This window comes from Canis aureus, chromosome 1 (assembly GCF_053574225.1).
Source record: "Canis aureus isolate CA01 chromosome 1, VMU_Caureus_v.1.0, whole genome shotgun sequence".
In the NCBI taxonomy this organism is placed as follows: Eukaryota; Metazoa; Chordata; class Mammalia; order Carnivora; family Canidae; genus Canis; species Canis aureus.
The window spans coordinates 27,939,939-27,960,943 of record NC_135611.1 but is presented as its reverse complement, the minus strand read 5'-3'; the positions used below and the strand labels follow the sequence as shown (position 1 = coordinate 27,960,943).

Here is a 21,005-nt window from a genome sequence, read left to right as displayed (position 1 = left end):
AATGATGCAATTACTCTCAATGCTTTCTTCTTTTTTAAAAAGATTTTATTTATTTATTCATGAGAGACACACACACACACACACACACACAGAGGCAGAGACACAGGCAGAGGGAGAAGCAGACTCCCTGCTGGGAGCCCGATGTGGTACTAGATCCCAGGACTCCAGGATCATGACCTGAGCCAAAGGCAGACACTCAACCGCTGAGCCACCCAGGTGCCCCAACTCTCAATGCTTTCATGCAGAAGTTATAAGTGCCACTTCTCTTCACATTTTATTGACCAAAGCAAAAACAAAACAAAACAAAACAAAACCAAAAAAACACTCTTTCAGGTTAAAAGATACAGAAGCACGGAAATTTAATTTTAACATATATCCAGAAGGGCAGCAGGAATGTTTGCAAAAGTTCATATATGGCATTACAACAATGTTTAAGAAAAAACTCTCATTTTCCTTCTCTACACTTAGAGCAATACTCTCTCCCAAATGTATGGGTGTTTTCCCCGCACCAATATATTCTTAGATTTTTCAAATGGAAACCCTGGAAGTCTTATAACTCAATTCTGACACTGTCTACCTCGAGATAGTGGCAGATCCTACAGGCTAAGGGCTTGGTCTCACAGGACTACCATTCCTTTCATCCACTTCAGATGCCAACTGCAAATCCAGGTTTCTGACCAATCAGCTCTCAATTGGAGGTTCCACGACCCACTCCTGGGGTTCCATTAATTTGCTGTAGAGGCTCACAGAACTCAGGAAAACATTTTACTTACTAGATTAGTAGTTTATTATAAAAGAATATAACTTAAGAGCAGCCAGATAGAAGAGATTCACAGGGTAATATATGGGCAAAGGGAGTGGAGCTTCCATGCTCTTTCCAGGCATGTTACTGTCTCAGCACCTCCATGTTAACCAGCCTGGATACTATCTGAACCTGTAGTTTAGAGATTTTTATGAAGAGTTCATTACATAAGTATGAGTTATTGAATTGTTGCCTGTTAGTGATCAAGTCAATCTCTAGCCCTTCTCCTCTTCCTGAAGGTTGGGAGGTGGGCCTGAAAATTTCAACCCTAATCACAAGGTTGGTTTCCCCTGACAACAAACCACAATCCTTAGGGAATTTTCTAAAGTCACCCCATTAACATAAACGCAGGTGTGGTTGAAAAGAACTTGTCATGAATAACAAAAAGACACCTGTTTCATTTTTATTCCTCTGAAGCTATTTCAGGAATAGAGGACAAAACCTAAATATAACAAAAGGTGCCCCTGTTGCTCTAATTAGGAAATTCCAATAGTTTGGGGAGCTGTGAGCCAGGAATAGGAATGAAAACCAAATATGTATTTCTTATTATAAGTCAAAATATCACAAGTAATAACAAAATTAGAATGGCATAGGGAAGTTCACAAATATGTCAAATAACTAATTTGAATATATCCATAAAAAGAGATAATATATCAAGTTTTATTTTTTTAAAAAACCTCATTCTGCTGAATCCCACGAGATAAAGCTTAGATAAATCTTACACCCACTGTAGAGTATCTGCAATTAGAGAAAGTTGAGTAGTGGGTTGAAGTGAAATCCTGTGGAGTACTACCAATGTTTGGATGAGCAAAGGAAGCAGTGAGGGAGACTGAAGAGAAAATGTATGAGAACTGGAAAACCAGAAGAGTTTGAGCCAATATAGTAGAAAATTTGCAGAAATAAGGAGTAGTTGGTGTCAAATACAACAGAACACATCAGGAAGCTAAGGACTGAAAGACACATTTGGTGTAGGCGCCAAGGGGGTCTTTGGTGGAATAAACACGTAGGACCTCTGTCGACCTCAAATTCTGCTGCAATTCTGAGTTAATTGTTCTTCTCTTCAATCATACTCTTCCTCCTGCATTTTCTATTTTAATTTTTGGCATCTAGCCACCAAAGCTAGAAAGCCAAGAATAATTATATGCTTCTGGAACACCCACATCCACTCAATTTCATGCACATTTATATTCCTGAATATTTCTCAGATCCTACTCTTCCATCCATCTGTACCCCACAACCCAAATTAGGGCCCTAATTAGCATTTGCCTGGACTATTTTATGACCTCCTACGCAATCTCCTTGCCTCTGGTCCTGTTCCTGTACTTCCATCTGTATTGGTTATCTATGGCTGCATATCAAATTACACTAAAGTTTGTGACTTAAAACAACAGTAAACACTTCTCTCTTTCAGTTCCTCTGGGTTGGGAATTCAAGAGAAGCTTAGCAGTGTGGTTCTATCAGGGGATCTCTTATGAAGTTGTAGTAGGGATGTTGTCTGGGGGTTGCAGTTTTCTGAAAGCTTGATTGGGTGGAAGATCCACTTCCGAGGTGGCCCTTGCACATCGTTTGCCAGTATGGTTGCTGGTGGGAGGCTTCAGTTCCTCTCTGGTAATCCTCCCCACAGAGTGGGGAATCACCTCATGGTCTAGCAGTTCACTTTCCACCAGAGCAAGTAATACAGGCAGAAGCTGTAATTTCTTTTGTGATCTGGCCTCAAAAGTCACATGTTTTCATGTCCACTCTACTCTATTGATTATGCAAACTCTGTTGGAGAGAGGAGACCACACGGGCTATGACAATCAGAAGGTGTGGAAAATTTCCTAACCTACTCCATGGTATTGCTGCCTTGGTATCCATTTTGTGGCCAAGAGGACTGCAGGGACCTTAAACTGACACCAATTCCTCCCACGAGCACATGCCCTAGACAGTAGCCCCAGAGTCACAAGCAGATGTAAGTTCCTGATAGGACTCCCCCAACAGCCCTCATGATCAGCAATCTCTCCTGCCTTTCAGTGCTTGTATATCTTATGTACCATTTAGACAAGGGCCTCAGGAACTTAACAGAACTCCATTCTTTTGGTTTAAATTAAACAATCTGGTTCTAGCCTGGAAATCCCAAGCACTCCACCCCTGACTCCTAATAAAGGCATCTGCCCCAGTCCTGCTTTTTTCTCTGTCCACACTCTGCCTTGATCACATGGGGAGTGAGTGTACTTTCTCCAGCACCTGAAACTAATAAACTTCTCTATGTCAATTTCTTTTGTGGTCTGTTGTTGAATCTTGGCTCACCATGTACTTAACAAATGTTAACAGAATCCTAGAAGAAAGCCAGGATCATCTGGATCATCTTGGAGGATGGCTATCTCCCCACATCCTCCTCATTGCTATCAGAGTGATCACTTAAATTTATACATGACAACTGAAAGTGGAAGTTGTACAGGTGCACTGCCCAGAATGGTGAAGGTTTGGCACAGTTGCAGGGCATGAGGAAGGAAGCATTCAGATTACTGTGAACAAGCAAGAGGTTTATTGAATGGCATTGAGAGTTCAGCTAAAGACGAGGAATCTGTAGTAGCAACAATCTGATTATTCAGCATTTTCTCTAGGAATGCTAGACATTCTGGCTGTGGAAGAATGGAGCACAGATTTTGGACGTGATGTGGTATTGGAACTTTAGCAGGAACACGGCAGTATAAGAAAAGTAGGTGGCTGGGAGTTGGATTGCTGATGAAGAATTCAAATCATCTGCTGTGGTGCCCAGAGTAGTTAGGGAAGTAGTTAAGTAAGTTTAAGAAGAAATTGGTAAGTTGAGTGAAAATGGAGTTATCAGGAGGAATTGGGGTAATTGGGGACCTGAAGGAGATAGAATGCTTAAAGTAGACGTAAAGACATTAGTAGATGTGAAATACTTCAAAAAATAGAGGAGAGATCAGAGTGGGCATTGGAATTTAAGGTGTCATATTAGGATAGTCTGGCTTATAACATGTCCATGATGTGGCTGTAGGATGTAGAATGTAGTGTTAGAAAGGTCATCCACATGGACATTGATGGATGTCAGTGTTATTCAGTATGATAGAAGAACATGGAATAGAGAAGTAAACTATAAATAGGGTACCAAGATAAAAGTTAAATTTTAAGTGGCTGGTAGGGGCCAGCAATCAGGAGCATAGAAGGCAGAGTCAGATGCTATGGGGGTTAGTATGCAAAGATGGAGGAATAAGAGTTGGGAAGAAACATTGAGCAGCTGTGAGAATCCTGGTATCATCTTGTGGCCACATAGTCAGCTGATGGCATTACTATTTGGCCAGATTCTGCTGATGTAAAGCAAGGAAAAGTTAACATCTTTCACGTAAGGTTTTCTAGGGAAAGAGATTGTAACTTTGTGAAGTCTATTCTTAAGAAGAACTTATCCTTCTGTGAAGGTGTGTTTTTGTTGTGGGGTGTGTGTGTGTGTGTGTCTGTATGTGCTTGTAAGAGAATTTAGTTACCATGAAACAGGAATTTCAGAGACTGTAGTTGAAATGTTGAAGAAAGGAAAGGGGTGAGAGAGTGGGCTGGTGAAAAGGATGTAGCACCAAGATATCTGAAGGTGAGAGCATGGGAAAACAGAGGAGAAAAAGCTTGCATTTCAGACAGTGACATGCAGGGACATGATTTCACACAAGGCGGAAATAACTGTCCTTGTGGTTTCAAACAAAATCTGGCATGACGATTTGGCAGAGGCATTGCAGAACTGACTTTGAGATTGTGAGTTTGTGACAACAGCATTTGAGTAGAATATCTCTGATCAGGGGAGTCTGAAAAATCCCAGGTGAATCTTAGAGGACTCAACTTTAGCTTTTCAAGAGAGGAGAAACTCTCTTCTGTCTAGAAAGGTACTAGAAGGTCAGGGAGCTGAGGAAAATTTCAACTAATGGGCAAAGAGTATGAGTTTAAATCTGAATATGGCCAGCAGTCTATAGATTGTACAATGTTAATTTCCTGGTTTTGATTGTACTATAGTTACATAAGATTCTTACCACTGGAGGAAGCTGAGTGATGGGTACACAAGACTCTATGTATTATTTTTATAATCGTCGAGGAGTTGATAATTATTTCAAAATAAAAAGTTAACAAAAAAAGGAGAATGTATGGCATTGTCTGAGGGGATCTAAGCCCCAAGAGGGAGGAAATGAAGAGCAATAGATATTGTGAGACCCAATGGAGGGTATGGGTGATTAAGGGAGATGTCTTCATGATTTTTTCCAAATGACTGAGGACTAGAGAAATCTCATTCAAATGTTTGAGGATAGGATACATAGGAAGCTGATTCTGAATCTCATTAGATGTAGAACTAAAGGTCCTTGTGGACAGTGACTTTTTGCCAATTTGGGTGACTGCTGAATTTCTAACACTTAGGGCAGTGGTATTTGGTGCATATAGGTGTTCTTTGGTTGAATGGATGATTGAATGAATGAATTATATCTCAGGAACTAAGATACTGTGGTCTAGGTTCTGAAGTATTATTTATCTATTTGTTCATGTTTTCCAAAACCTTAAATTTACCTAATATGGCCTTTATTCTTTCAAGAGAGATGAATAAATGACTTTTGGAACCCATCCCTAATATTTTAGAGAAATAATTGAAAAGAATTCATGTAGACAGTAAGATTTTGCTTAAAAAGTAAAGGATATGCCCTCTCTTTATGAGACGTCAGTGTTTCTAACAAGCTTTTTTAAAAAGCTTCAACTTCCTATTTAAAAGAGAAACCCACATAATTCTATCTAGAAACCTATGCCCCACCAACCTCTTAGCTCTTTAATGGAAGGATAAAAATAACAGCTACTGTTTACTGAGCACTTGTATGGCCTGGGATTATGATAAACAATCGCATACATCATTTTATTTAATTTTATTTAATTTTCTCAACAACCTTCTGTTATTAGCTCTGTTTTACAAGTTAAGAAAATGAAATATAGAAAGGTTATGTAACCTTATGGTCACATAGCTGAAATGGAGGAGCCAAACTTTAAATACGGTTTGATTTCAAAACCAGGACTTTGAAAAAAAATTCGAATTAAGGTATAGTTTACATGCAGAATAACTCATCACTTTAAGTGTCCAGTTGAGTTTTGACTAATACATACAGTAGGGTAATTACCATAGCAACCAAGATGTAGATATCCCATCACTCCAGAAATTTTTCTGCAGCCCCTTTGTAGGCAACCTCTCCTTCCACATCCAGCCCTGGCAGTCACTGATCTACTCTCTGTCTCTATAGTTTTGCCTTTTTCTGGGTGTCATTTAAATGGAATCATAGAGCAGCCCAGGTGGCTCAGCAGTTTAGCATCGCCTTCAGCTTGGGCCTTGATCCTGGGGTTCCAAGATCGAGTCCCATGTCAGGCTCCCTGCATGGAGCCTGCTTCTCCCACTGCCTGTGTCTCTGCCTCTGTGTGTGTGTGTGTGTGTGTGTGTGTGTGTGTCTAATGGGGAAATAACTAACTAACTAAATAAATAAAAACTTTAAAAAAATAAATTGAATCATAGAGTACACAGCTTTTAAAGTCTGGATTCTTTTACTGAACATAATGCAGATGTAAGCTTTCTCCATGTTGTCTCAGTAATTTTTTCTTTCCATTGCTGAATTTCCATTGCTGAATCCATTGTATCAATGTATCATGGTTTGTGCATCCATTCACTAGTTGAAGGACAGTTGAGTTACTTCTAGCTCTTAACCCTTACAAACAAAGCTGTTATAAACGCCCATATTTAGGTTTTGTGTGAACATAGTCTTCACTTCTCTAAGGTGGGATTGGAAGTGGATTGCTGGATCATATTGTCAGTGTGTGTTTAATTGAATAAGAAAGCCTTATGACCAACACCGCAGTGGTTCAAGTCATTCTTATATAACTGTTCTAGAAGAAGCTAATCAGATCAGTATTAGGTTGGAAGCAGAAAGATTAAATGCTGAACTCCAGAAACCTGGTTTAAATCTTATATTTTATACTGTGCCCCTTTCTGAGGAGTAATAATAGAAGAATCGCTACTCCATGGGTCTTTCATAAAACAAAACAGAAAAATATATTGATGAAGCTTTGTGAATGATGTATCTCTGCTGATCCCTGTGTCCCCGCTTGAAGGGTGGTCTGTTTGGTGAATAAATTTCCATGATATAACTGCTCATGAAGGGGTTGTCTGGCACACGACATGAGGAAAGAGTGTCATTCCTGCAAAGCATTTCTTTTCATGACAGATGCTACAAGACTATGTTTATTGCTGTTCTCTTTTCAGCTATATTTCCTTCCTGTCTTTTAATAAATTAAATAAAAATAATAAATTATATGTGATTATATAAAACAAAAAGATTCAAAGAAAATTAAAGTAAAAATTATGTAAGAAATGATCATGCAAAGCGATTATGAAAAAACAAAAGGGGAAATAAAAGTATCAAGTGATAGAAAACTAGAAAAAAGAAAACAAAACAATTCAAGAGTACAAGAGTATATGTTATTGTTCTATGCAGAAAAATTCCTTTGTTCAGGAACAAAGCCAGATTTTATTTTTATTGCAATAAGGAAGCAGAGCAAACCGAAAGTTTACCATGTCTGGATTATTTTGACCTCTTGCCAGACTTACCTTCTCCAATACTTGAGATTCCTTTCAAGTACTCTCAGAGTAGAGCTCCTCCAGTCTGAGACTGGAGGCAAAAGACCTCTGACTACTGAAGATTCTGTTCACTTTTAATATTTCTTTCATTTTAAGGTGTATGTATCGCAAATATTATAATGTGTCCACTTAGAATTTCTTAACTAGGCCTCACATCCTACCTGCTTTGGCTTTTTTGCAGTTTCAAATTCACCTGGGAATATAATCATATCAGAGTAGACATTCTATTTGTTGGTCTGAATGGAAGGTGGTGGCAGTCCACAGACTTTTGAGTCAGATAAATGTGGATTTAAAGTCTAGCCCCACCAGTAACTACATAGTAGTTTTCATCTAAACCTTGGTGATATGGAGTAGAGTTCCACCCACACCAACTCAGATCAGCAGAGTTTATAGTAGAGATTTTCAGGGAGATAAATCTCAGGGGAAAGCCAGAGGCAAAATCCACATGGTGCTGGGTCTTGTTGAGCCTGGCATTGGAGCTGTGCTGCAGTTGGGCCAGCTCAGAAGACTCTTGTTTGTGAACCTACCATCTTGTAATTAATGTGACTCTGGGTCCATTCCTTAGGTCTACTCTAATTATTTCTCTTACTTCTCATTGATTAAAATTGTGTTTGTCCATATTTCAGTTTTTCTAAAAGGAATGATCAGGTTGGCCCAGGTCATTTTGTTTTTAATACCAGTCCCTAAGCCAGGGGTTGTCTGTCAGTAAGTCTATGGTTGCTTTCCTTTTATCCATCCTTGTTCTAATTATCTATGACCAGACAAAGAGGATCAGGGAGGAAACGGAGTATGCAATACAAAATATGGCCATGTAGACTGCAGCAGCTCTAGGAGTGATTGATAGAAAAGTTGTGGCCAGACAGTTAATGCAAATATCTCTGCTACCCTGAGACTCAGTTTTCTGATCTGTAAAATAACTCAACACTCACTTCTGGTTTCTTTTACAGCTTATAATCAGCTTGGAAGTTGCCACTTGGTCATAACAAAAAACGACCTGAAACTGAAAACTGAAAAGTCAACAGCTCTTTTAGTTCTGTAAAAGAAATGAGGTCACATAGCAAACTGCTGCCCCGATATCAGAGAGACAGACAGGCAGATATAGAGAATCAAACCTTATCAGAGCAGATAAATCACAGACTGGCAGAAAATATTTACAAAAAGAAAAACATATCCAATAAAGGACTGTGATCCAAAACATACAAAGAATTCTTAAAACTCAACAACAAAAAACCAATCTGATTAAAAATTGGGCAAAAACTTTAATAAGTAGCCCACTGAAGAAGATATACAGATGACAAATAAGCACATGAAAAATGTTCTATGTCATATGTCATCAAAAATAAGTGCAAATTAAAGCAGCAATACCACCACACACTTATTAGAATGGCCAGAATCCAGAACGCTGACAACACCAAATGCTGACAAGGATATAGAGTAACAGGAACACTCATTCATTGCTCCTGAGAATGCAAAATGGTACAGACAATTTGAAAGACAGTTTGATACTTTTTTACAAAACGGAACATATAATCCAGCAATCACTCTCCTTGGTATTTAACAAAAGGAGTTGAAAACCGATAACCACACAAAAACCTGCAGGTGGATGTTTATAGCAGCTTTATTTATAATTGCTGCAACTTGGAAGCAACCAAGATGTCCTTTGATAGGTGAATGAGTAAATAATCTGTGGCACATCCAGACAATGGAATATTACTCTGTTCTAAAAAGAGAGACAGAGAGGGAGAGAGAGAGCGAGAGAGCGTGCTATCAAGCCACGAAAAGACATGGAGGAGACTTAAATACACATTACTAAGTGAAAGGGGCCAGTCTAAAAAGGCTACATACTGCATGATTCTAACTACATGACATATATGGAAAAGGCAAGACTCTGGGGACAGTACAAATATAGTGGTTTCCAGGGGCTAAGGTAGAGGGAAGGATGAATCGGTGTAGCACAAAGATTTTTAGAGCAGTAAAACCCCTCCGTATGATACTCGAAAGACATGAACATACATGTCTTTATATATTTGTACGAACTCATAGAATATACATACCAAAAGTAAACACTAACATGAACTTAGGTAAACTATGGTAAACTTAGGTAAAACTATGAACTTAGGTAATCATGATCTGTCAATGTAAGTTCATCAACTGTAACAAATGTACCACTCTGGTGGGCGATGTTGATAATGGGAGAGGCTCTGATTGTGTGGGGGCAGGAGGTGAATGGGGAATCTCTACCCTCTGTTCAATTTTGCTATGGATTAAAACTGCTCTAAAAAATAAAATCAATTTTAAAAAATCCCTAAGAAAATCCAAAAAACAAGCAAACAAACAAACATACTATCCCACTATTCAGGAGACAGTAGAGCTTCATGGCTAAAAGCAAGGTCTCTGGTACCAGATTATCTGGATTTGACCTTGACTCTGCTGTTTATTGGCTGCAAGATGTTGGGCACTTTCCTACCTTCCTACTCAGGTTCTTCAGTTATAAAACAGAGTACTTAGAGTATTGATGATGGTTACTATTGAGTAAATGTCTATGAACAACTTGGAATCGTGCCATTTAAAGTTTACCTGTTATTATTATTTCCTTCCAGGATTGTTGTGAAAAATAAATGAGATAAAATAAGCAGAAGTACCCAGTATGCAGTATATGCACCATAGATGTACATTTCCAAATGAACTGCCTGTCTGCAAACCTGAGTCTTACAGTCTGCTTTCAAGGGAACTCAGATTTAACCAGGTACTTACTGTATGCCATCACTGTACCTTCATGGAAGAGAAATTGAAGAAATGAAAACCCAATAAAAATATGTAGTGCTCTACTCCAGACAAAAACACTGATGATAAAATGAAGTGTTATGTTTTAGTTACAGCTTTGCTTCTTTTTTAAATATAAGACTTCTCTATCTTCAAGACTTGGCTTTAGAATTAATAGCTCATAACTCTATGTGCAAATAAGCATAACACCTTTTAGGAGAGTATGGGCTCCTTTGGTACAAATATTGGAAAAATCTCCAATACAGCTTATATAAATAGATGACAATATACTGGCAAAGAGAAGAAATGTCCACACATAAAAGGTGTATAGAGTCAAAGTAGGGTTGGGAGAATGACAAAATTCTAATTTCTCTCCTACTAATACATTAAAGTTAAAAAGATCTTAGAATTTCTTCAAGTCCCCAAATCAGTGATAACTCACTCAGTAAACCCTGGAGATTTGAATTTGATCTGAGAGTGTTCCCATTTTTGCACAGCCAGTGGTGAATACATGTTACTCTAAATAGCCAATAGAAGTATCTGTCAAAGACCCCTATATCAAGTGGCTCAAAAATGTTCTAATCAGGGCTTAGAACAAGCTATAAATATGGAGGCCTATGTTCAAATGGCCAGCTCTGGGCAGGCAGTACCTCACTGAGTTGTGGGGTTCCTTTTCACCCAGTGCCACAGTCACAGTTAGGATGAGTCCTCTGGGGATTGAGAGGGGTGTTGCAAGATGGATTATCAGTAGAAGCCCTCTGGTTTCCCAAACACATTGACCTGTGTGTAAGGCTTAATGTGTGCATCATGATATCTGAGCAGGACATTTCACTGCTAGAAATACCCCCTCCATGGGGGCCATACTGGAAGCTGTCCTTGCAATGTTATCAATCCCACTGTCTTCCTATTTAGTGTGGCAGACGAGCCCACTCCCAGGGAGGTCGGTCTTGCCTGTTCTTGGGCTCCCAGCCAGAAGAGAACAATAATAGAAACTGGAAAACAAGCCCTTCAGGAAAGGAAAACTCATGTCTTATACTGCCCCCAGTGACATCTCTCCTTCCTGGCCCATATGGAGTTGAGGCCTCTGTGTCCCAGTAGAACTAAGATCTCGTGTACTTGCCTCCAATTCTGATCTTGGGGCCACTTGGTAATTTAGAAGGCAGAGTCCTGGTTCAGCAGGCTCAGGAGTATCTCCATCTGATAGCTACTTTTGGATGGATTCATCTATTAAATGACACTAAAAGTACCTGTGTAAGCTGAGCAGGGTCCCCAGTCTGAGCAGCTGATGTCTGCTCACATGACATTCTACCACAGAACTGGCAGGTCTTTCACATGTGTATTGTTGAACTCTATGGGAAGAGGTCTTGCAGAAAGGACATATGGGGCCATAAACCAGCCTCTGCTTTCCCAGCCAAGATTGTTTCCACCTGGCAATATCATCACCTTCTAAAAGCTTTACAGCCAGGGCATTCTTTATGATTTCAGATAACACTTTTACCTCTGCTTTGTCTGGCCTGCCAAGCCCATCCCTCTCCAACCTGGCCCCTAATTCCAGCCCAGGAAGCCAGAGAAAGGGATTTAGGTCTGTGGTAGGAGCACCAGACTTCTCTATAACTACCCCCAGTGTGAGAGAGAAGGATGTCATGAGAACCCACCTTCAAGAAACATGTGTTGGATTTCTATTTTTAGCCAAATTCATATTTTAACTGTGTTCCATTTTCTTCTTTTACCTTAATCAATGCTGTATTTTTCTACTTAATTCAATACTATTGAATTCCTGTTATAGACAAAGATCTTACCTAGGCCCTAAGGATTAGACAAATATGGATAGGGCAGATATAGTATCCTAGGAACTCACTAACTGATATTTTTGAAAAGTTAAATAAAAATGCAACTTTTTCCAAATCAATAAACCTGATATGGAGGCTGATTTATTAGACTGGACTAGAGTTTGAAATTCACTATGAATCAAGCAGGTTGTTGAACACCCAAATTAACTTTCTATGAAGAAAGAGAAGTCTTGGACTGTAAGGCTTGCTGAACTACACAAAATAAGTTATAAGTTTGCCTTATTTTTGTTCATTTAAAGAGAAAAATATTACCAGAATTTTTTGAATAGGGAGAAAGAATCTAGAAATAGCAAAATATGAAAAGACAGAAAAAATTATAGCGGTAAAAGGAATGCATGGACTTTTCAAGACTATGAACTCTCCAGTAATGGATTGAGGTCTGTTGACATACAAAGGAATCCTATCTAAAGCAAAGTAAGCCAATTTAATGACAAAAAAGATAATTACTATGTCTAACTAGAAAAAGCTCTCCGTACTGTCCAGTCCCCTCCCTATAAATGGTTTTCCCAATATGTGCAGGCCTGAACCAGAGTGGTCAGACAGAAGGTAAGCATCTGTCCTTCCATACCACACTTCTTCCCACCTGCGTCTCAGCTCACAGTCACCGCAGTGGATCAGAGCCAACTGATGTGACATCTTTTGCTTTGTGTTGGTTTCCTGGACTCTTCTATTCTCTGTTGGGATGAGCAGTGGGCTCTATGTATTGATTCCAATTCACAAAGAAAGGAACTGCCTGTGTCTCCCTGCTGGGACTGACCTCACAAATGTTTACTCATGAGGCTGCATGGGCAGGACTCCAGCGTCTTTCTATTGCTTGTTTGTATGGGATAGTCCAGAATGTCTTTTTTTGACAAGAACATTACTCATGCTTTTCATCTCCCTGACGTAAATTCTGCCAATTTAGTGATCACTCCTACACGTGTTGGTACCAGCCCCTAGTCTCTACTGCCTTTTGCCATAGAATATTTTTTTACAGTAGTGGTAAGTGTGCTTCTCTACCTATCTCTATCTGTAACAAAACTGAACTTGAGCTTGACTTGTGAAGTTGGGAAGAATAGCAAGTCTCATTTAATCACTTGTGATTTAAACACACGTGCACATGCTGTGCACACACACACACAAAAGAAGCCAGATGTATCGTGCGTGTCTCTTTCTGGAGTTGACAGGTTTCAGTGATGAGCTCAGCATGATGACATTTTACAAATAACACATTACCTCCACCTTCTGAGACATCGCAGCTTTGTGATTTAATATCCAGCACTCCCTCTCTCACCTGTTATTACTCTTTCAAATTCCTATCCAGGAAGAAATTTCAGTTTTAAGACATGTGATGCTAAAGCTAAGAGCAGCAACTTTCGTTTTTTCTTTTATGAGTGGTTTAGAGGCCTGAGGTGTGATTTCAGAGTGTGGCATCAGGAGAGCTGGAAGGGGAAGAATGAAGCCCAGCAGAGTGCCAGAAACTGCACTTTCTGCTCCGCCGTGTGAAAACTGCTGAATAGGGCTCTGCATTCCTCCTCCTTGGCCCTAGCAGGAGCTTCAGGTCAAGAGATCAGACCTCAAATTTGCCTGGGTACCTCAGTCAGTTGGTTGTCAGACTCTTGGTCTCAGCTCAGGTCATGATCTCAGGGTCACAAGATCAAGACCAGGAGTTGGGAGTGGGCTCTGTGCTCAGTGGGGAGTCGCTTGGGATTCTTCTGTCTCCCTGCTCCCTTCTCTCTGCTCATTCTCTCTCTCAATAAACAAAATCTTTAAAAAAAAAAAAAAGTTCAGACACTGAATGCTTCTCCAAGGAATAAGCACACTACTGTCATCACCTCAACTTTTGGCTGGGTAACACAGGTGTAGGGGGAATCTGACTCTTCGGTGGTTGAAATGATAATTGGAAATGTTATTCAACTAGATTGTGGTATATCTACCTGGTGGAATATTACACAGGCTTTTCAATGGAAAATTTGAAGACTATGAAGTAACCTGGGAAATGTTAGTGATAAAGTCTTAGTATAGGGCAGCCCCGGTGGCTCAACGGTTTAGTGCCGCCTTTGGCCCAGGGCCTGATCCTGGAGACCCGGGATGAAGTTCCACGTCGGGCTCCCTGCATGGAGCCTGCTTCTCCCTCAGCCTGTGTCTCTGCCCCCACCCCCCTCTGTGTGTGTATGTCTCTTATGAATAAATAAATAAAATCTTTAAAAAAATAAAAGATAATAAAGTCTTAGATATTAGAAATGAAGTGTCTTAAGGGCACCTGGGTGACTCAGTCAGTTAGGCATCTGCCTTTGGCTAGGGTCATGATCCTAGGGTCCTGGGATTAAGCCCCACATTGGGCTCCCAGCCTTGTGAGGAGTCTGCTTCTCCCTCTCTCTCTGCTGCTCCCTCTGCTTGTGCTTACTCTCTCTCTCTCTTTCTGTGTCAAATACATAAATGAAATCTTAAAAAAAAAAAGAGAGAGAGAAAAAGCAAGAAAGAAATGAAGTGTCCTAGTGTTATCAGTCACTGTCAGTTCTGCTGCAAGGCTTTCTAAGGAATGGGCTCCCTTTATAGCCCTTGCTCTGGAAAGTCTTAGGTCATTCTAGGAGCTATACCCCACACATGCTCAGAGATTGGACAAGCTTGACCCAAGGAGAGCTCATTCACAGATTTACCATCATTTATTCAGAGGCTGGCATACAGAGATGACCTGGACCAACTAGAGTTTTCCCCTGGGAAATCTAGAGTAAGAAACAAGGAATGAATTCCCAAGAAGCAATTTTACTGGAGCTGTAAAATTGCCACAGGCTTGAGGAAGTCAAAGACATATGCAGGATGATGTTATGAAGTGATGTAAAGAAGAAAGAAAAAGCTGGTAGAAGAAGAATGAACTTGAGAGAAACTGAATTGAAGAGAAGCCCTGAAAAGGTCTGTCCTCTGATCCATTCTGATTTGTTTGAATACTTTCTGGTACTACCACCCTTCTCCCCCATGTCAAGTAAGTCTCTGCTTTTTGAAGTTCAAAGAGCACTACTTAAAACAGTAAAGTTCTGTAGACCTCTGCTCACTAACAAATTTCTGAAAGATTTTTTCAAATGTGAATAATTCTCCTTGCAAAAAAAATATTTTTAGATCTTATAACTTTGTACCCTATAGTCAAAGTTCTCAGTTTACTGTTTCTCAAGAGGTTTTTTAGACATAACGCAGGATAGAAGAAAAAAATGGAAACCAAACAATATTCACACTCCCACCTTCCCCAAGGCTAACTTGGGACTCTTTTTCCAAGTCACACTTACACTCTCCTGCCTTCTTCTGGATGGATCCCATCTTTGGAAATTCACATAATGATGCGTACATCTCCTTTTTCTTGGAAGTCACTGGGCTCCTACCCTTAGTCATAGTATAGGCATGCATCTTTCCCATCACTAACGATGTTTTTATAAGATCAGTTATGTTACGTGCTTATGGAGAAATAACACTGTATTTGTTTTTTTTATAACTGCAAAAACATGACCAAGGAATGTATTAAATCACGCCACAAATAGAATGCTATGCATAGCAACAGATTTATAAAACACTAATTAAAAGATGATTGCTCTTCCAACCAACAAACTATTTAGAAATAATATTTGCATAATTGTGCTTCCCTTGAACATCGTCTCTGCTTCTTTTTCATAGTAATTTATTTGGTCCCTTTAAAGTAAATTTATTGATGTTTTCATGGCATTAATTTTCTCATTTGGGAAAATCTTTTTAAAAAGTCAACCTATTTAAAAGTGTAACTGAGGAGTCTTTAATGAATTTTTAAAAACAACTATTCTTTTTGTAGTGGACAAAGGTCGACACTTCTTGTGCTTCATGAATTTATTGAGTATGAAATTTGAAAAAGTCGTATTAGGTCATAGCTTTGCTTGAAAAGTAGAATTTAAAAAAAAGGAAAAAAAGAAAAATAGAATTATATACTTGCATTAGAATTAGATTTATATAATTATATCAATTATATAATTGCATTGAATTAGAGTTTTTCTTGAGATCAATAACATATAAACAAATAGTGGCTAAATGTGATTAACATTGAAATGGACTTTTAGTTCAATTTTGCTTTTTAAGTAAAACCTGACCAAGGACCAGACCAAGGTGTCAAACAGATGGAAGGAGAAACTGGTAAAAGTAGATAATTAAGGTGATTTTCTTTCCATGTTTGAGGTTGAGGCTTTCCTTCACCTGAAAGCAAACTTCATATTTTAACCACTAAAGTCTAAAAGAGTATTATTATATCTAAAAACACGAAACATTTACATATATTACTACGATGACTCCTGAGTTGGCTTGCAGTGTTGAGTAGAACATTCATTTAACATTGCACATGGATTAAAAAATGTAGGGAGAGTAGAATAGCAGCAAAGGAAGGTAGGGCTAGGTGTGTGAAATTTGCAAACCATCAAAGCCGACAACCATTCACTGCTTTAATTATGTATTTGATAGTTCCTTTATAGAGAGATTGTGAACATTTAACTTGAGTTATTCCTGTGACTCCAATAACAAGATCTGATAACAGCTCAAACCCCTTTCATCCAGAGAAGGCCTTAGTCTATACTTGCTTTGCTATACAAAGGTTGACAGATACTTTATTTATAGGGATGTGCGTAAGCCTACCTATTTGAATTGGTGAGGGTTACACCTGCTAGCCATTGAAGTCCTAAATGAATAGACCCAAACTCTATAGTTCCTTTCTTACATATATAAATAATCATATTACCAAAACAAGCCTCTGTCCTTAGCTGCTGTGCATACTCATTTGTATTAGTATTTCCAGGCATTGTAATTTATGTTCATTTCATCTGTGCCATTTTCTTGGAAGCTGCTAATGGGTTAAAAGTATGTCATCTCCTTTCCTTGGGAGCTTCCCACAGTGCTTGAGATACTGTTGTGCCCACAGAGATGGTTCAGTGAGCATTGTGGTCCCTTGAGAGAGGATTAAGTGTTCCTACCCTTCTAAGAATATGAGAAGAATGATAACTCTAAAAAATTTGTTTCAAATCAAGAGATTGGTTGGTTGCTTTTGTTTCTACTTTGTGTAAGATGAATTATTTATGGCTCTCACATCAGGAACTTCTTTTCTACTTGTACCATTTAATTCTTGTAGCCATCCCTTCAAATTATAAAAGTGATTAAAATCATTATAAATATTTCTGTGAAAAAAAACAAGAGAAAAAGTTTTGCAAAACTTTACTTATGCACAAACAGCACTTGTGTTTTCTTCTTTAGCGCTTCTTAGACTTTTCTACCCAAGCAGCTCCAGATGGCAGAAGGTCATGAATACAAACCCAGAAACCCTCAATCTTCAGTTAGAACTTGCAACAAGCTGCTATAAGCTCAACACTTCTTGGACATCTCCTATTTTATCTTATTGATTTTTCTTTCTGCGTTAGTATATGTGCTGCCAAAGTGAACACTTCTTTCTGCTTTATATTAATATTCATATTTGATTTCATAGAATTTCCTTCAAATCTTCATACAAATGTGGATACTCCCAAGAGGCATATTTTATACTTCCTGTGAGCTGGCTGTGGTTTTATGTCGGTGTGCATATTCCAGTTTAAGTGTGAGCTATGGGTATCAGAAGATGGACTCTTGCTGTGTTTTAAAGAATAAGCTGCTTTACTTTTGACATAAGGCATTAATCACGTGTGATTTGAATATATAAACGATTATCAGGTTTATGGCATCCTATAAGAAGAGCTCATGACTGAATTTTTGTTGAGAAATATGTGATTTGTTTTTATAAGCTTTGCCTAAAAATTTATTAGAAGTAATAATAATTTTTTTTTTTTAAATCACTGTAAAGGCAGCACTATGAGTGAACTAAGGGCAGGCTCCAGGGTCAGGTTTGAGTCCTGGCTTTACCATTTTCCTATCATGTGACCTGCACATGTTGCTTCACCTCTTGTGCCTAGTTTCCTCGTCTGTAAAATGGGATCAACAATAATACTTAAAATGTCAGGCTGTAAGAATGAATAAATTGATAAGTATATGTAAAGCACTTTGAATGTCTAGTGCTAAAAAAATATTAGAAAAAAAATTATATGCATAAATGACGTTGATAATATATTGAGATTTGTTTTATGAAAGGAGTGACATCCATGTAAGGTTAATTTCAGAGAACTGGGCGGGTGGAACTCAGGTTCTGCACTCCCATGAGTTAGAACACCACAAGTTGACCTGTCGTACCCCTCCCATCATCATATTGCCACAACGGTTCACAGCAGGCTACCTCCCCTCTCTGGCTCAGAAGATAAGCCATGAAGCCATTGGAAAGAGGCCATCCATCATGACATCACTTGATATAATTATTCTTTAGAAACTCCGTTCTCTGCCTGAGGTGGAAGTGTGCTGGGCAGGGTTGTCAGGAAACACAGCTGAACTGGCTTTGTCTTTGTGGCGCTGTCTTGTCTCTGCAGATTATTGTTTCAGGGTATACATTTTTTTGTTTGTTCCCACATTTGGACTCAGAACCTTTAACCTTTTCAAAAAGACAATGATGAAGATGCTCATTGACACTGACCTCAGAGACCACCTCTCAATGGAACCACTGGCAATTGCTTTTTTTCCCCCCATAACCTTGGTCCTTTATGATAAACCCAATGTGAATATTTTTCATTGTGTTGATAGCCTAGCAACCAGGCTTTGGATTTTACATGTTTTACACTGTTTACACAAAGCCCAGCTTTCAGTTGAATCTGCTCCCACTACAGCCCTGGGATAATATTTCAGAATGGAAAGGGCCTCATTGTGGTTGTAAAAACAGACAACAGAAATAGGTTTCATAAACAAGAGCAAAATATAGGTATTGTGTATGTAAAAGAACAGTGAGAACAAAGCTCTCTTGAATTTCTAAAGAGTGAGAAGAATTGCCATCATTCAGAGTTCTCAGAGCTCACTGGCACAAGAATGGGATTCCCATCTGAGCAGAAGATCACTGTGTAGACCATGTCTGACCACTGACTGAATATCTGCTCGAGGCCCAGAAACTGTAAGCAAAGAGGGGCCTTCTCTTAGAGTACTTGAAGTACTTCTTTTCCCATTGAGCTCAGAGATATAAAACCATAACACAGAATTTATAAAAAGGTGGTTGAATGACTCATCGATGAAAAAGAGTGCAGTGCTGAGCATGCAGTCTTTTACTATAGAGGATCAATAGTTACTAACATTAACAAACATATGAATTTATATTGAGCTGCTAGAAGTGTTATGTTGCTATTGTCCAAAGTTAATGTATGTTGGGGACAATGAGAGAGAACTTCCAGAATCAGGGTTCTGCCTATTGGAATGTAAGGACTGAAGAGGCAGATATTTCAAGAGTGTTGAAACCAATATGTGGCAATGAGTAAGACTGTAGGCTTCATTTCCAGACCAGGGTTCAAATGCTATCTCTGCTACTTACCATGTAAGACTTATGAAGTTTCTTCCAGTCTTGGCATTCTCCCGTATAAAATGAGGAAATTTTTAAGGCTGTTGTAATGTTTTAAAAAATGATGTATATAAGGCTCTTGCCTGATAGATTTTGAATAAATGGTGGTTATTATTTAGATGCTAACTGAAGAGGATAAAGAATAATTTACATAGTGATATGATAGTAACTACAGATGTAGGTTATATTTGGTAGAACTCTCCTGAATCAACTAATTTAAGGAAGCATTTCTAAAACCTCCACTATGCACCACATCCTTCACTAGATACTACGATAGTGATAGGAAGAAGCCACAATAGGCCAAGTTAAGCCTTGACATGTGTTCTCGTGGGGTTGTATCTGTTTTATTTTCATAGTTACAGTTCGTAACATGTAGAGGACAATTAATGAATATTTGTTGTAAGTAAATTAGCCAATGGATAAATGAATTTATAATTTCAGATATGGTTTCTGCTCTGAAAGCAGCGTATAGTTCAGGAGAAAGAAATACATGTACATAAGTAATAAAGAGAGGAAAACAAGGAAGGGATTATACCCTACCTCTGAGATTCTAATCAAAATGAAGTTTTAAAAGTTTTAACTCAGTGGAGTGATGATGCTTGTGAATCCTTAAGAGAAGGCCAGCTAAAGCACCAAATCAACATAGTCTTGCTGATGCCTATTACACCCTAAGTCCAGGAGTAGTAGGAGGAACACCAGAAATGATGAGTGCTTAATTGGGACTCTTAAGGAACTCATAGTCTACTAGGGCTGATATTGCTAATATCTTTATACTATTGCATTGGGTTCAACCTAAGCCTTACTGGATAGAGAGCTTGCTTTGTATTTTACTAAATATAAACAAAGTCATGTCATATGCCAAAATATGTTTAATGACTATGGTTGATAAAAACTAATTTGGGGAATTCAATATATCAGGATGTTACTCAGAGAAATATATGCTGATGGAGTTATGTTTAATAAACTTGAAAGTATAACTTTTCACATATTAAATCACAGTGAACTCTGCATATTCAAGGTTAAATAAAAAGAGACAATTTAAATCTTTTTTTTCCCCTAATCATTATTTTCTTTTTTAAATTATTGGTTAACATGATTCAGAGCTCATCCACCTAGAATTTCCTTTTGGTCATTTCACGGGGGTCTAGCACCTTCAGGACAAGTTTACAGTAAAGAGGACAGAAGAGACTCTCAAATCAGTAATTTGTCATATCCATTAGCTTTTAACCTCAAAGGTTATACAGGGCAGAAAAGTGAGATTGTTAATCTCTTTGGTTGTATTTTGAATAGTCAAAATGTGACCTTCCTTGATCTTTGGGGATCTGTCTATTCCCATTGTAAGACTCCACAATCACCTCCCACAGCGACCACAAACCTAAGCCTATCCACATATCTCATCCTCCTTAGTTATTATTTCAGGAATTGGCCCATGACCCAGGTAAAGCCAAGGAGATTTTTCTAGGTCTTCTGGGAAAGATGTCCTAGATCTTCCTTACTGGGTGTGGATCT

At 38.6% G+C, this 21,005-nt stretch overlaps 1 long non-coding RNA gene across 8 annotated transcripts in view; it reads left to right on the top strand.

Annotated features, from left to right (window-relative positions):
• Nucleotides 1-14,560: 14,560 nt before the first annotated feature.
• Nucleotides 14,561-21,005, top strand: part of LOC144311410 (uncharacterized) — a 107,480-nt gene continuing 101,035 nt past the window's right edge. For 2 of the 8 annotated variants that reach the window (XR_013376958.1, XR_013376960.1), the window contains exon 1: nucleotides 14,562-14,953. This is a non-coding gene — a long non-coding RNA (uncharacterized LOC144311410). Of the gene's footprint in view, nucleotides 15,024-21,005 lie in introns of all 8 variants that reach the window. The other 6 variants (XR_013376957.1, XR_013376959.1, XR_013376965.1 and 3 more) reach the window with 5 other exon arrangements.